The sequence below is a fragment of the Echinops telfairi genome, unplaced genomic scaffold (genome assembly GCF_000313985.2).
Source record: "Echinops telfairi isolate 266 unplaced genomic scaffold, ASM31398v2 ScPeMD7_7468;HRSCAF=8506_0, whole genome shotgun sequence".
NCBI classification, from domain to species: Eukaryota; Metazoa; Chordata; class Mammalia; order Afrosoricida; family Tenrecidae; genus Echinops; species Echinops telfairi.
In genome coordinates, this window is record NW_022111369.1 from 79156081 (window position 1) to 79171632 (window position 15552).

Here is a 15552-nt window from a genome sequence, read left to right on the forward strand (position 1 = left end):
TATAAATTTAAAAAGATTTATGCCAAAAATGGCGTATACAGTAATAAAAGTAGGAAAGTCCAGCCCAGTTCAAATCACACTTCAGCTGACTCATGAAAGCTAAGGAATAGGAAGCAGGATGATGAAGCAGAGGGAGGGTGCATAGGATACAGCCTGTTAAATGCATAAGTAAATGAACTCAAAGTTGGGAAGGAATTCACCATTAGTAGTCCACTTACAGCCCCTAAAATTATCAGGTGATACAACAGATCAAGGAACTATAAGTAAGACCCAGTTCTCCCAGAAGGCGAAGGGACAGGGACAATTCCACTCTTTCTTATACAAAAGGCCACACCTCCAAGGAGATTGGTAGCTTGGGCTCCCCTTCCACCTTTACCCAGGATTACCTAGATGACATAACACCTAACTGTCACACTGGCATGTTACATTTGCATTGTGTAGAAGTACTCTGAGAACTTCTGTGACTTAGCTAGCATTCATCTCGGAAATTTCAACCTACAAATTCCCATTTCCAAGATACCCACTTGCATTCTTTTACATCTTCTATAGGATCATTTAGGAGCCCTGGTCACATAGTGGTTACTCATTGGGTTGATAATCACAAGGCCAGCCATTTAAAATATCCAGCTGTTCCATGGGAGGAAGATAAAGATTTCCACTCCTATTTATTCTTGGAGCTGATTGTACTTGGATCTACAATCAACCCTCTCGGAAGCAGGAGTGCAGAGATCAAGTGATATAATGCATTGAGTACATCTACTGGAAAGAACCTCTTGAAAAGAATGTTGAAAAGTAAGGAGGTTACCTTGAGGAAGATTAGTTGTAAGACTAAGCTGAACTTTACCCAAGACATGGTAGTTTCAATCATGCCATATGCATGTGAAAGTTGAACAATAAGTAAGATCAAAGAAGAATTGAAATGTTTGAATTACTGTGCTGCCAAAGAATAATGAAAGTACCATGAACTACCAAAAGAACCAGCAAATTGGTTTTGGAAGTACAGCCAGAATGCTCCTTAGAGACCAGGATAGCGAGACGTCTCACATACTTTGGACATGTTTTTAGGTGATATTAGTCCCTAAAGAAGAACACCTGGCTTGGTAAAATTGTGAACAATGCATATAAGGTTATATGCATTATATCAACAAGTTGGATTTACACAGTAGCTGCAACAATGAGCTCAAGCATAAGAACAATTTCTGCAAAAGCCCTTTCACTTTCTTTTTTATTTTCTCTATCTACCTAGTAAATGCTTTTATGCTTTGAAAATCTTAGTTGGCACAGTTTTGTTAAAATCTCTAAATATAAAATGAGACAGACATTGGGTTAAATCTTACTTTTTGCCATTTAAGACTTGAGATTTTTTTCTCACAACGACTTAAAATGACTTTTCTCACAATGACTTTTCTCACAATATGATATATCACCTGAATTTTCTCTTTAGTAAAATATGTATAAAGCAACCCCTGGCTATGGGCAAAGAGACAGCTGATTGTTGGTGGTGCTCTTATATCAGTCAGGGGCAGAGCAGACTGGCAGTCCTTTGTTCATCCTAGTTCGATGGCTAGATCATGGCCAGAGCTGTTTCATGCCTAGGGCACATAAAAAAAAAAAAAAATATATATATATATATATAAAGCTTCTTAGTACATAGAGATGTTAATTAAGCATTATTATCTACCTTCTTTCCTCCTTTCTGGTTTTCTGAAAAATTCATACAAATAGTCAACCTGAGACCTAGTCAAATTACATCTTGCATCCACTTATAATAACCACACTACTAATTTATGTTCTGAAAATAACATATCTAGACTCAGTTAAATAATCCCAATAAAGCTTTGAATTATTTTTACTGTCCTATGGACAGTTTTCTTTGGTGTTGCTGATTTTGTTAGTTACTTTTGAGCTAACTCTGACTCACAATGTTTGTCAGTAAAAAAGAGTAAAATGTTACCTAGTTTTGGGTTATCTTCAAAATCATTGTGTTTTTGAGTCTCTTGCTAAGGATATTGTGCCAATCTTTCACATTGAGATTTTATCTCTTATATCAGCTATCCTAAATTTTTACCACATTTTATTTAATTATTTTTAAAATTTTATTTTGCAACCTCACCTCACCCTGAGTGAGCCTTGGAGGCATAGTGGGTTGGGCTTCTAAAAACAAAGTCAACAGTTCTAAACCAACATATACTCTGCAGGAAAAATATGAGGCTTTCTACTCCAGTAAAGAGTAAAAGTTACGGAAAACCACATGAGCAGTTCTACTTTACCCTTTAGGGTCATTCAGAGTTGAAATAGACAAGTTAGTGAGTTTGTGTTCGTTGACTCACTCTGATTCTCTCAGCCCTAACAGATGAACTCACTTTATTCTCTTCTAATAATGTACAGGATATGAGATGGGAATTATATCAACTATCTTCCTAGCATCTTAAAACTCATATACATGCCTGTTGACCTAGCTATGTATTTGTCCACACATATGCTTCCTTTTTTTTTTTTTTTCCACATATCCCATCTTACTCCCAAGAATGAAATCTTTGTCTATAATACTAATCTTATTACACTGTTGCTTCATCTGGGGCACTGATTCATTGCTGATATCCAACTTTATTTACACTTTGGTCCTTTTGTCTCAGCATATGGAATATGCTTATTTATTTTCCATTTAAAAGACTTTTATTGGTCTTCTGTTTCTTTCAGAATATAATCCAGTGTACAATTTACTTTCTAACTCCATGAAAGAAAATACTAACTTTTTTATTTTCCCCACTTATCATGCACTTCTTAATCAATAGTATAACTTCCTTCACATTTTATTTCATAATATGACTCATATTATTATTTTATCTTATACCTAAGTTCTTAACTTTAGAATCTAAATGGAATTTTGAGTCATTACTTAATTGATTTTGCCAAAGTATCTGAAATTGTTTCCTCCTTAAAAATTATTTTTCCATGACCTCAAGACAAAAGTATCTTCCACACTCTATTAATATATCCCTCACTTTCTTTATTTCTTACTCTATCTTTATTTAGTTTGAATATAATAAGCTTCCCATCAACATGCCCACTCTGCTTCTGACTGCTCTCAGATCGGCCCATGCCACTATAGAGCCCTGCTACATGCTCCCAACACTGATGGCCCTGAATGCTCCTGCATTGCTGTGCCAGCCCGCTCCTGTCAGCATGGGAAGCTCATGCCACTGACATGCGCTTCATGCTGGCTCAGCATTCCAAGCTTGCAGGGAGCAGGGGGAAGTGTATTCTTGACCTGAATGTTTCTTGATCTGAACAGCATATCTTCCCCACACCTAGCATGACTTCGGAGCCCTAGATCAACACCACCTCTTGTGCCAGTGAGGCCTCATTGATCTTTGCTTTCTATTAGCCATCCTGAACACTTAATTAAAAAAAATTAATTAAACAAGGAAAAAGGCTGCTAAGCATGGCCTGACAAACCAGGTGAAAGCAGCCTAGGGACTTACATATAGGCTTCAGCCCCCACTCCAGTCACTGAAACTCCTCACCACTGTTGACCACTGAACCATCGAGGAACTCTGCCTACATGGTCTGACTACAGAGGTCTGACCTACCTCTATAGTACGTCACAGGCAGTCCCGTGAAAGCATCCTTAACAGTAATACGGAGAAAGACCTAAGGGCCCCCTGGTCTCCCAGAAACCTGGGGCCTACAGAAGGATCAAGGAAGAATCAACAGACTACATCACTCTCCACACATAAAAATAAAACAGAGACAAAACACAGTAGCAGAGTTAATGATGCTCAAAGAAGAATCAGACACGGATCTTCCACAGAAAGAAATCTTCAGAAGTCTGCTTGGAGTAATACAGGAGTTAAGGGAAGCAACATAGAATAAGGATGCAATGATAGAGGAGATGAAGTCCACTATAGAGGGGATGAAATCCACAATAGAAGGGATGAAGTCCAGGCAGCAAAATGAAATATAGATGCCAATGGATGAGGTAGCAGAAGCCACACACACGGTTACAGAATTTATGATTAGACTTGAGGAGGCAGAGAACCACATCAGTGATCTCAGACACTCAAACAGACTTCATCAAGTGAGAAAGACAGTCAGATAGGCAAATTAAAGAAACAGAAGATAAAAGGAGATCAATGACAGATCCTGTGAAGAGGAATAATTTTCAAATAATTGGTCTACTGTAGCAGGACACACCACACAAGTTGACAGCCAAGATAGTGAAGGAATTTCTGGAAGAAAACGTTCCCACCTTAATGAGTGAGAATCAGGCACTTGTAAAGGAAGCACAGAAGACGCCGACTAGACTAGACCCCAGAAGAACTCACCAAGACATACAGTAGTAAAAATATCCAACTTCGAGGACAAAGAGAACATTTTAAGAGCAGCAAGAGAAAGGAAGACAGTCACATACAAAGGAGCTCGGGTAAGAATATACTCAGATCCATGCACAGATATCATGAAGAGGAAGAGAGAGTGGAGCAACACCTTCCAAAGGCTGAAAGGAAAAAAATGCGTGCCCAAGAATCCTTCACCCTGCCACATTATCCATTAAGATAGATGGGGAGATAAGGGTCTTTCTGGACAAAGAAAGACTCAAAAAATATGTTGCAAGACACCTGACCCTGCAGAAGATACTAGCTGACTCACTATTGCCAGAGAATAAACCTCCACCAAGCACAAGCAGGAGACCATCAAATAGCCCAACTCCATTCAGAAGCCAATGCACAGATAACAATTACTAAGATAACAGGGCCTCAGGGAAAAGAAGACTAGTAAGAAGTCCCCACACAAACACAGCACACTGATATGAAGGGAGATAGAAAAACACCCAAAATTCACATGACAGCCATGAATTCACAGATTGTGATAATAACTAAAATCCAATGGGCTCAATTCATATGTTAAAAGAAAAAGGCTTGAGGACTGGCTCAGAAAGCATAACTCAACAATGTGTTGCCTGCAAGAAGCATCTTAAGTGCACAGACAAACATAAACTAAGACACAAAGGCTGACGGAAGTATACCAAACAAATGTCAACTTAAAAAAAGCATGGATGGCAATCCTAATCTCTGACAAAATGAACCTCAAGGATCAAACCATAAAAAAGACAAAAGGGGCAGTATATAATGCTCAAAGGATCAGTAAACCAGGACCATGGAAGAGGAGACCAAGAAGGCAGTAGCCTTCACAGTAGCCAAGAACAAACTGAAATACCGAGGAATATATTTAACAAAAAAAAACCCCAAAGACCTATCCAAGGAAAACTACAAAACATTATTACAGGAAATCAAAAGCGACCACCACAAATGGAAGAGCATCCATGCTTGTGGATTGGAAGGCTCACCATAGCTAAAATGTTGAGGTAGTTAGTTTATTGTGCCAGCCCGGCTGACAAACACATGTGGGATTATTTGAAGGGCGGAGAGATAAATGACTGGGTGAGCCTCGCCTTTCTTGTCTCTCACTCTTTGATCATCGGACCAGTGTATGGTTGCCTTGCATGTTTTGTGCCTCAATTTACAGGCTACACTACCTGTGGGACACCTAACCTGTGGACTGTGTTGCTGTAATTTGAGGTTCCTACAAGACTTGCTTCACCGCACAATTGGAATTTACATCTCTTGAGCTGGGGACTGACTGTTGGTGACCTGGCTGACTGCTGGTGACCTGCCTTGCTGTTTGCTGCCTGTTCCAGGATAGCCTGAATCTCTCTACAGAGGACCACCTGGTGGCCCTCAAGACTTGAAGGACTGCCAGTGTCTCACAACTGCCTAACGCACTTGAATTACTGAGCCATTTGTACTACTTTATAATTTAACTGTTTATTTCTTGTGTTATCTATCTATCTATCTATCTATCATCTATCTATCTATCTATCTATCTATCTATCTATCTATCTATCATCTATCTATCTATATATCTATCATCTATCAAATTACTAGCAATCTGGTTTAGTTTCTCTAGAGAATCCTGTCTAACACAGATGTCAATCTTACTCAAAGCTCTTTATGGGTTTAACCCTATTCTAATTCAAATACCAACAACCTTTTTCAAATAATTGGAAAAATTGACCACCAATTTCATATGGAGAAGGAAGAAGCCCAGAATTAACAGAGAACTCCTCAAGAAGAAGGAGAAAGTCAGAGGAGTTGCTTTACCTGATTTTAACACCACAGCCACAGTGGTCAGAAGAGCGTGGTACTGGCATAATGACAGATACTCAGACCAGTGGAAAAGAATAGAAAGCTCAAGAGTAAAACCATCAGCATATAGACAACTGATCTTTGATAAGCATCCCAAAAGCATCAAGTGGGAAGCAGATGCCCTTTTTAACAAGTGGTGTTGGAAACAATGGATAGCTACATGTAGAAAAATGAAACATGATGTTTACTTCACCCCATGCACTAGAACAAACTCAAGGTGGATCATAGACCTAGAAGTAAAACCCCAAATCATCAAGACCATCAAGGAAGGAATTGGGACTAGCCTCAGATCATTTTCCAGGGAATTCATAGGGTCACTGAAATAGGGAAAGGTACACACACAGGTGAACTGTATATCGACAAATGGGATTTAATAAGAATAAAACACCCGTGTGCCATGAAAGACTTCACCAAGAGAGTAACAAGGCAGCCCACAGACTGGGAGAGGATTTTCAGTAATGACACATCAGACAAAGAGCATATTACTAAAATCCATAACACCATCCTGGCCTGCAAAAAGACGAAAACAGTTAACCCCCTAAGGAAGTGGGCAAAAGAACTGAAAAGAACTTTCATTAGGGAGGAGACCCATATGGCCAACAAACACATGAGAAAGTGTTCCTGTTAGTTAGCCATAAGAGAAATGCAAATTAAAACAACAATGAGATACCACTTAACACCTCGGAGGTTAGTCCAAATCAGAAAATCAGAGAGCAACAAATGTGGGAGGGGAAGTGGTGAAATAGGAGCTCTCTTTCACTGCTGGTGGTCATGTAGATATGTACAGCCACTGTGGAAAGCGATCTGGTGATATTTAAAGAAAATGGAAATTGGTCTCCATTATGACCCAGCCATGTCTCTACTGGGCATATACCCAGAGGAGGTAAGAAAAAAAACACGACCAGTCATCTACACTCCAATGTTTATTGTAGCTCAATTCACAATCCTGAAAAGTTGGAAACAATCTAAATTTCCATCAATAGACAAGTGGATTAGTAAACAATAGCACGTACACACAATGGAGTACTATGCAACACTAAAAAGCACAGAAAGTCACATGAAACACATCATTTCATGGGAAGAATTGGAAGGAATTATGTTAAGCGAGGTAAGCCAATCTCAAAAGGACAATTATAACCTGAGTTCCCTGAGGTAAGTGCAATCAGCACAGCAGGAATAGAAGAAAAGACAATTATCTCACAATATACAGGTGGAAGCACAGGCAGTTGGGGGAGGTAAGACCAAACCCAGGGAGGTACATGTGTATCCAACATAAAGAAGGGGAAAGGGGGGAAGAGGAGGGAGAATAGGAGTGGGGAGAAACTGAGATGATGACATGGGGAGAAGAGGGCACTAACCCACCCAGGGGGAGAGTATTGTCTGTGTCTCCACAGAATTGGAACATGCATACAGACCCTATCATGGCGAGTCAAACCAGAGGGCAACCTAACACATGGAGGAATGCATGACAATACTGGACTACAGGGCCGGCCCCAACCAGAACCAGCTTGACCCCCACCCTGGAAGAGTGTGTCACAGAGAACGACACTAGACCTTCAGGTGGGAGAAAGGAATCGACCTACCATCCTAACATGGAATCAAACCATGAAGGCAAAACAGAAAGGGGCAGTTGGCCTAGACACCACTTAGGCACAAGCCCAGAGGATGAGTTCCCTGCATGGAGCTGCTAAGGCACAGAGAGGACTGTGGGACTACCAACAGCTCAAGATATGTTGTCCCCTAACTGGAGAATATGGTGACAGGGGACAATGATGCGGACACGTGGCAGGGAGACAGTGTGGGAATGAAGCATACCAGATCAGCAATTGGAGTAAAGCTGAGCCACAGAGCCCCTGTGGAGCCCCAAGAATGGACTTTGGGCTCGGAGGGGCAGCCCCTGGGCCTCCCCCAGGACCAGTGGGGAGGGACCATGGGGGCCAGAAAACTGACCGGCACCTATGTAGGGTCTTTTTATTTCTTTTTTCTCATCTTTTTCTCTCTCCTTTTCTTTTTTCAACCATATGTTTTCGTATTGTTCAGACTAGGACATTGCTGCTTTGCCTAATTAAATGGGATGGTCATGGGAGGGAAGTCCGGTGAGAAGGCAATGGGGCCAATGGCCCCAGAATGTAGAGGGGGAAGAAGGAGGTGGGGAGAAGGGTGTGGTGAGAGGACAGCATCATGGACAGGGGAATCAAAACCAACATTTAGGAGAGATCCTGTGAGTATTAGCACAACACCATACTAGTGGAGAGGAAGCACCAAGAGGTGGAAGAAGGGAGATAGTGGTGGCGGGGCAGGAGGAGGCAAAAGGAAACAGAGGCAAATTCTAGGAAGCAAAAGGATGGATAGGGAGATTAACAGAGGTGTGCACTTATGTAAATACACTAATCCATAACCATAGAAGTATGGGCCTATGTACATATATTTATAAGGCAATACACCGAAGCTGTAGACAGGCCTCGCGCCTCCGTTCATACCTTCCCTCAATACAAGAACATTTTGTTCTAACAAATTGTCATTCTGTGATGCTCACCTCTCCCCCACCCCACTCCATGATGGCTGAAGACAAGATGGGTGCACAAGCAGATGTGGTGAAGGCAGAGGATGGTGCCCGGCTATTAAAAGATACAGTGTCAGGGGTCTTAAAGGCTTGAAGTTAAACAAGCGGCCATCCAACAGTGAAGCAACAAGTCCACAAGGAAGAAGCACACCAGCCGGTGTGATTGTGAGGTGTCATCAAGACCAGGCAATGGGCATCAGAAGATTCATAACAAACAGTAAACAAACAAACAAAAATGTATTGGTGAGAATGGAAGGGAGTTGGAGTGGAGACCTGAAGCCCACTGTGCACAATTGAACATCTCCCCACATAGGGGTCTTAAGGAGAGGATGAACCAATCAGGGTGCAGTAGAGCACTAGTGCATCACGCAATATACCTCTGACCCCTTGAGGCCTCCTCACCCCCCACTATCACAACTCCAGTGCTGCTTCCCACTCTGGACTAGTTGGGAGCATAAATTTAGGTATAGGCAAGAGATACAACTTACAACACATTGAACCCAGGAACAGGAATGGGAACAAAGATACCAAAAGGATAGGGGAAAGTGGGGGAGAAGTGAGGAGGGAGGGGATAACTGGTCGCAATGATTGGCACATAACCACACACACCCATCCAAGGGGAAGAACAACAGAAACCAGAGGGGAAGGAAGACAGTAGTAAGCATGACATTTTAAAATAATTACTAATCTATAATTTGTCAAGGGTCTATTAGGGTTCGGGGTCAGGGGGAGGGAGGGAAAGAAAAAAACAAAAAGAGGAGCTGATCCCAAGGGCTCAATGGAAAGTAAATATCTAGAAAAGAATGATGGAATATATGTACTAAAATGTCGGACAAAATTGATGTATGGATTGTTATAAGAGTTGTAAGAGCCCCCAATAAAATTATCCTAAAAAAAAGTAAGAAAGAAAGTGTAAATGAAAATCATACACACACACAGACACAGAAATGACAAAGTTGTGAAGCATACCAATAAAAAGACAATGGATTTTCAATAGCTCATCCTGACTGATGGTGCAGCTCTGGGAACTACCAAGACATGGGAGAAAGGAGAGATGACCCATAAGATTGCATTATAAAAACAAAATAAACTTGTCTCTTTTGGCTAAAAAAAGAAAGAAAAGCAAATACTAAGCTTCCAAATATCAACCATTTGTCTTCTCTTTTTATATATCTAACCAAAACCCATACTCACTGCCATTGAGTAGAGTCTGACTCAACAGGTGACTCTATATAAGTTTTCCTACGGTGCATATCTTTATAGAGTCTCTTCTTTCTCCAACAGACCAACTGGTGAGTTTGAACCTCTAACCTTCTAGTTAGCAGTCCAATTTTACTCCATACTTTTACCAATAATTCAATAATTCCATGTATCACCTATCTAATGATTTTAATTTTACTTAAGGGCTGTATATAAAATTTGAGGATGTGCAGGCTGCATTTTGGCACTGTGCTGATTCTTGGCTTTCACAAAAAATTTCAACAGCTATTAAATAGCTGAATAAGGCTTCATCAGTTATTGCATATCCATTAATTTGTATGGAAATTTTTCATAACTCTCTTTGTCAAGAGCAGGTTTCATCTGTTTGTTTTAGTTTTGAAAGGTAGAGAGAGGAGAGACATTTTATGTCCAAAGTGTCAAAGGAAAAAGAGTGGTGATCTGAGGTGAAGAAAAAGGAATGTCCTAAGTCAATTCAAAGAAAATCAAAGGAGACGATTGAAACTACAACTAGAAGCAAAGCAAAAGATGAATGTCAAACATTTTAAGTAGGATTGAAGCAAACTAAGGATAAAGATCCAAAAAAGTTCCAGGTGATTATAGTTTATTAGGTGCTTCCATGGTTTATGGAACCAACTGCCAAACTTCCTTGGACGATCATATTGACTAAAGTCACAATCCGTGAACATCGGCCCAGGATATCTCAGTTTCTAAGCTCAATATCCAATCAAATCAGCTAATAAATCCGTTTACTCCTACTACCTAACACAGAGATAACGTTTCTTCTATCCATCTTTTTGTCACTGCTTCAGTTCTGGGCTTTATGATTTGTCACATAGACTACTGCAATAGCATCTCATCGGTCTCTCTTTGTCTGCCACGAGTCTCTTAAATAAATGTTCTGCATTGTCTTCAAAATGATCCTTCTAAAACATCAATCTGAACAGGTCTCTTCATTTATTTTAAAAGTTCTCTGCTAAAAAGTCAAAGCCTCCATCCCTTAGCTTACATGTCTTAGCATGTTTAACAAGGATATCCACAAACTTAACTCTGCTCACCTCCCAATGATGACTTGTCACTGCTAACATAAAATGCATTTACCTTGTGATTCTCTTTCACACTTCTCTATTCCCTGTTCATCACATGACTGCCAGTTTGCTGTACTGTGGTGGCTCGTGTAATTATTTTTGAACAAATAATTAAAGAAACTCAATTATATGAAGAATAGAGCATCAGGATTGGATGTAGGCTTATTAACAACTCAATATACAGATGACACAACTTTGCTTGTTGAAAGTGAGGAGGACTAGAAGCACTTGTTGAAGCACTTGAAGATCAAGAATTGTAGCCTTCAGTATGGATTATGATTAGATGTAGAGAAGACTAAAATCCTCTCAACTGGTCCAATATGAAATATCATGATAATTGAGAAAAGGTTGAGGTTGTCTTGGAAGCAGCAGTCAAAAGATAAAACAGTGAATTTGCATTGGCTAAATCTGCTGCATAAGACCTCCTTAAAGTGTTGACAACGGAGGATGTTAGATTTAGGACTGGAGCCTCTCCTGAGCCATCATATTTATAAATCTGTCCTATACATATGAAAGTTGCAATTGACATGAATTTTTATTTTCACAATAGATTGCTGTAAGTCATGTTTCTGAAGAGCATGTCTTCTATTACAGGGAAGGTATCTCATTTATTTATTTATGCATGTACTGTATTCGGATGCATGCCTACTAACAATAAATGTTCAAGAATGTTTTCAGTTTGATTGATGGACTGAATAAATGAATTGAAGGAAGGATGAATGGGTGGATGGATAGAAAGACAGATGGATGTATTGATAGATAGATTGGTAAATAATTTATTTTCAAAATTATCACATTTCATATATGATAATGTAAACATACTTCATTATGGGGAAAATTTGAACACTCTTAGTACTTTCAAATGAAGATTCACAAATAAAGTACAAAGAATGAAAAGGATTGTCAACCCCAAAGGGGAAATGTTTTTTTCAGATTGAGTTTCTAGGTGACAAGATCAATGAGAGTAACGCCGCTTAGAGCTGCTATTTAAAATTTTTAAATGTTATTTAAATACATAAAAATTACTACTTCGCCCAGTAATTATAGTTTAGGGATTGCTGTATTGAAGGTTCAGGAAGTAAATTAGTATCTGGCAACTAATCAGTAACACATGAAGGGAGTGAAACTCCCATTGGTGACCCCTCCTTCTCTCCCTGGCCCCTCAATTATTACTGCTGTCTTTCCTAGCAGTCTCAGCCCCACCCACTGCCTGAGCCACTCCAAAATCATGTCTATTTAGCCCAGGAAGTTATCACGTGCGGAGTTTGGTAATGAGAGGAAAAATGGTCATCCTTCTGCACTGGTCTTACCTTCTTGCCTCCGTGTATCCCACTCTTATCGCTGAGGGCTGAGACCTCATCTATTTTTTTTTGCCAGTATCTTCTCTCTTTCTTTTAATGAATGGATCACTCAAACCAAATCACCTTGACCTGCCCCAGTGGCTTTAATACTACTTGCAGCAGAAACCTTAAAGAGCCCTGAATCTTTCTATTTTATTATAGTGTTTATTTAAATCAATCTTGTGTTTGCATCTTACTTATAAAACCTACTGCTGCCAAGTGGAACTTGCATTATAGTGGTGTCCTATAGTAGAGTAGAACTATCTGCAGGGGGTTTCCGAAGCTGTGGAATTCTTTTTTAAATTTTTTTATTTAATTTTCCCATGCTTTATTTTAATCCGGTTGGGCTATTGGTATATATATTTTTAATCATTTTATTGGGGGCTCGTACAACTCTTATCACAATCCATACATCCATCCATTGTGTCAAGCACATTTGTACATATGTTGCCAACATTATTCTCAAAACATTTGCTTTCTACTTGAGCCCTTGATATCAACTCCTTATTTTCCCTCTCCCTCACCCCTCCTTCATCAACCCTTGATAATTTATAAATTATTATTATTTGTCATATCTTACACTGTCCGACATCTCCATTCACCCTCTTTTCTGTTGTCTGCCCCCCAGAGAGGGGGTTATATGTAGACCCTTGTAATTGGTTCCCCCTTTTTACCCCACCTTCCCTCCACCCTCCCGGTCATTCTTGCCTGTGACATCCTGGAGATCGGGGCCCAGTGGAGAACCTGCGCAAGGACAGCCCCTCCCCTGAGCGATACATGGCTCAGCTCAAGGGCTATTACTGTTTTTACAAGGAGCCGCTCCCTGAGTCCGCCTACACGCACCAGCTCCTGGGCCTCAACCTCCTCTTCCTATTGTCCCAGAACGGGTGGCAGAGTTCCATGCAGAGGTGGAACGGCTCCCTGCCAAGGATATCGAGACCAATGTCTCCATCAAGTACCTTGTGTCCCTGGAACAGGACCTGATGGAAGACAGTTGCAACGAGGTCTTCTTGGCCAAGGGCAACATCCCTGAGAGCCATGCATTCTTTACTGACATCCTGCTGCACACAATCCTCGATGAGATCGCCGACTGCGGAGAGAAGGCTTATGAGAAGATCCTCTTCAGCTAGGCCACCCTAGTCCTATTCTTCAACACGCCCAAGAAGATGAAGGACCACGCCAAGAAGTGAGGGTGGGTCGTGGGCCCCCGCAACTACTACAGCTTCACCAGCCAGCAGCAGAAGCCCAAGGACGCCACCATCCTGTCCCCAGAGCTGGCCGAGCAGGTCATCAAGTGTGATCGGTGGCTGGAGATTCTCCTCTGAGTCCTAGGCAGCGGGCTGGCAGGTGGCCGGCTTTGCTCTAATAAAGGTGGATTGACAGTCTGTCCTGGACCCCTGTCTCCTCAGGGTGGGGGATTCTGAGGGTCTTGGCAGATGTGGGGTGTTTAGGCGCTCCCTGATGACACTCTTCCACAGGCCCAGGTGCTGTTCAGTGGCCCTTCCCCCATGGGTTCAGCAACAGGTGAAAGAATACCTGCAAGTGTGTACCGGGGAAGAGAGGGTGGACACCAGAGAGCACTGGCTCTGTGGGCATAGGTTCCATGTCATCAGCTGGAATGCTGGACTGGGGCCTCAGCAGGAGTCAGAGGAACACAGAACTGACCCACTTTCTAAAATGTTGGCAATAGATTAAATGAGTATTTTAAAAGAAAAAGAAAGCTGTGTAATTCTTTACAGATTAAACGGCAACATCCTTCTCCCATGAAGAGGTTGATGAGCTTGAAGCTCCTATTTTGATAGCAGTAACATTTTAACCAATGTATCACCTGTATCTTTTGGAAATCTTACTTATGGACACTCTATATCTGAGTCATATTCTACTCTTGTGTGCCAGCTCTAGAATCAACATGTGCCAAAGCTCCTTTTCTGCACAATGAATAGAGTGGCACAGGTTCATGATGCATCGGAATCAACTCCCTGGCTGCTAAGAAGCAAGTGGTTCTCAGGGAAAATAGAGTGGTTCTTAGGGAAATTAGGGGAGTCACACTGTCCCTCAGGGGGGAATTTTCTATATCTGGGGACATGTTAAAGGAGTCTTGGTAGCGGAGTGGTTTAATGCCTGACTTTTTGACTGGATGGTCAGTGGTTTAAACCCACCAGTCCCGCATCAAGAGAAAAGCCCTGATGCGATTCTAGTAAAGATTACAGCTTAGCAAATCCTTTGGAATAGTTCTAGTCTCTCCGATAGGATCATTATCCATCAGATGACACACAGCAACAACATGTTAGATAGCCACACAGTGAGCAGAGGTCTGGGGTGCTGCCAAGCACCCTATTATTTACAAGTTTATGATATACCAATACCACCACCAGTTGCCATTGAGTCAATTTCAACTAATTGTAACCTTTGTGTTTCAAAGTAGAAATGTATTCCTTTGGGAAGTAAAACCACTAGAGAAAGATAGATCCATCCATCCATACATACATACATACATATACTTACATGTATATGTGTGTGTCGCAATTTATATGAAGAACGTGGCTCCTATAATTGTAGAAGCTGAAAAGACCAGTCCAGTTCGAGTCCATGGGTCAATTGTTAAGGCAGAGGTTATGTTTCTGACTCTCATAACTTCAGGGCTGCTGAACTAGGAAACTGGACATTAAACCCTGAAGCAGGAAGATGCACAGTTTTGTGGGAGCTCAGGAATGAGTCCAAGATCAGCAATCAATATGGCAAGCCACTGATAACGCCAGAGGACTTCAGCCCGGTTCAAAATCTGAATCAGTGAGCTAGATCCAAGATCCAGACTCACAAGCAGAGAATCCGCTGACACAGGAGCATGCCAGGCAAACCTTTCCACAGAGTCTGTTTCAATGGGAGCAGGCCACAGCCCCTGAGGAAACTTCTTTCAATTTCTTCATTTTCTTCTCTCAGTTCACTCAGGGCTTTAACCAGAGTAAATAGGTTGCTCTCCTCCCAAATATTCTTACAACTGCTTTGGTTTCCCAGCAAATCTCATCATGGAGCTGATTACGTTGTTAGTTCACATCATGGTGGTTTACCAGGTCCCAGATGATGAACCACTGAGAAATCTGGTAAAGCCACGTTGGAAAAAAACCCAACTATTAAAG

General features: G+C 41.1%; 1 non-coding gene and 1 pseudogene across 1 annotated transcript; both read left to right on the forward strand.

Moving 5' to 3' along the window:
- Nucleotides 1–1461: 1461 nt before the first annotated feature.
- LOC115873416 lies at nucleotides 1462–1605 on the forward strand. Its single transcript, XR_004048413.1, has one exon. It is a non-coding gene; the product is annotated as a small nucleolar RNA SNORA48 (small nucleolar RNA).
- Nucleotides 1606–13106: 11501 nt separating this feature from the next.
- LOC101646795 lies at nucleotides 13107–13740 on the forward strand (annotated as a pseudogene).
- The last annotated feature ends 1812 nt before the right edge of the window (nucleotides 13741–15552 follow it).